General features: G+C 40.6%; 1 pseudogene; it reads right to left on the reverse strand.

The window, feature by feature from the left end:
• Positions 1-1,503: 1,503 nt before the first annotated feature.
• On the reverse strand, positions 1,504-1,982 carry LOC102009226 (annotated as a pseudogene).
• Between the last annotated feature and the right edge of the window lie 171 nt (positions 1,983-2,153).

Genomic DNA, 2,153 nt, shown 5'->3' on the forward strand with positions numbered 1-2,153 from the left:
GTAGCCAAGCACTCTCTCTGGGGGATGCTTAAGCTGGAGTCACTCGCTAGCTGCTGTACTTCAGTGTCTGCTGCTCTCTTCTACTGGTGCATTTTTCCATGGAGGCTTCTGGAGTCACTCGTCTTCACTGTGTCTCTGTAGATTTGAGCCTCCTTTTTCATGCTGGGAGCTGGGAGCCAGAGAGAAAGTGCAGTTTTCCACTTCCTTTTACTGTGTTGAGTTCTGCTTATTCACTTTCCCTGTTGGTTCCAATTCTCCCTTTAGAACCTTTCTAGGTCCCAGGGATCCACCTCCATCCTTCTTTGCTTCCCTAAGTTGTTATAGTCCAGTATCTGGATTCTGAATTTTGTTGTTTTTTTAATTTTAATATTTTGGATTCTGAATTTTGGAAAGTCTGATTTGTTTACCTCTGCCGTCTTCCCAGAAGTCCTGTAACAGCACAAATCATATTGGCTAAATCTTGGAAGCAGCCTATATGTTCATCAATAGATGAATGGATAAAGAAAATGTGAATGCACACAATAAGAGTATTACTCTGCCATAAAGATAAACTTGATTCACAAACTTGGGGTTGTGTTAAATGTCTACATCAACTTTGGAAGTGAGGCGCTCCCTCATTATACTGTGGTTCACTTATTGCAGCTTCACTGTATCACAGGTTTTTAAAAAAAATATATCTCATTCTGTATCATGGAGTTTTCACTATATTGTGGCATTTTGTGGTATACAGATATTTATATAATATTTATGATTTTAATTATTTTGCCTAAAACAGTATAAAAATATGAAAATGTTAATTCAAACATATTAAAAGAATAGTCAATTGAATTAAAATACAGTATGTATTTCATCAGATGACTACCATACTGTACGTAATGATATACAGTACACCACTACTGCTTGTGCAAGTTTGCCAATGTGAGAATGTGCACAGCACACTACTGGCTGATAGAATGGAAAGTGACCATCCGCAGCACTATGTTCTGTATCCTGGGTGCTGATTTGCTCAGTGACTGTACCATCGGTCTCTTCGCTCTCCCTCACTGTGCCCATATGTCCAGCATGTCTCCTTGTCCGCATCATATCAGTGTCTGATTGCTGCGCATAAGGTTGCTCTGCAGTGTGGTGTTTTCGTGAAATTTTTGTAAAAGTTTGAATTTATCTCAAGCCCTACGATGCCACCCAAACATTCTGCTCCTTCTAAGGCTTCTGTCAGTGAATCCAAGCGCCAGAGGAAGATGCTTACCATCACAGGAAAGGTGGAACCTCTCGACATGTTAAAGTGTTTAAGAACATATGAAGTGTTTATAAGAGTGTGGGAAAGTTTAATACGAGAGCGGGAAAGGTTTGTAGGAGTATGGGATGCGTTTATAAAGCCTTAAAATGTGTAAAAATAATAAACATAATGCCGCTACTTCGCGGATTTTCACCTATTGTGAGGGTCTCTGGAACATAACTCCCTCAATAGGTGAGGGATCACTGTATGACCTTTTTTTTTTTTTAAGTTAAATCATGATTTTATTGCTTGAGTACATAAATTTATGCCACCAAGGCAGAGGCTGAGGATGACTCATATTTCCTGTTGAGGGGAAGGACCCACTTAGTCTTATAATATCGAGCCAATCGGTGAACCCAACTCTCGATGAAGATCAGACGGAACTTGGCATCCTTATTCTTTCTGTTCCTCTCAAGATGCTTTCGAACAGCAACTGCTTTCTTAATTAAGTGGTAGAGATCCTCAGGGAGATCAGGAGCAAGTCCTTTAGACTTAAGGATTCTCAAGATTTTATCACCTGTCACAAAACGTACTTGTGCAACACGTGAGAGTCTCTCAGGATAACACCAATTTGTGGGGCGTCAGACCCTTCTTGACCAGTTCATAAATCTGCTCCTTCACGTCATCAGATGTCACCTTCAGCCAGGTGGGGATATGGCAGAGCTGACTGGGACAGGCCCTTCCCGGGAGCATGCATGCAACCCATGATGGCAGCGGTCTTGTATGGTCATATTGACATATTGGTTCTGCTTATCTAGGAACAAGGGCTAGCTTTCCATTGACTGATATCCTCTTTGACTTCCTTTTTCAGAGTACTGTTTTTATATCTTCTTGGTTCCGTTTTAGTAACTTGTATGTATCTAGGAATGTATCAGTT

Source organism: Chinchilla lanigera, unplaced genomic scaffold (genome assembly GCF_000276665.1).
Source record: "Chinchilla lanigera isolate Chin_1 unplaced genomic scaffold, ChiLan1.0 scaffold00149, whole genome shotgun sequence".
NCBI classification, from domain to species: Eukaryota; Metazoa; Chordata; class Mammalia; order Rodentia; family Chinchillidae; genus Chinchilla; species Chinchilla lanigera.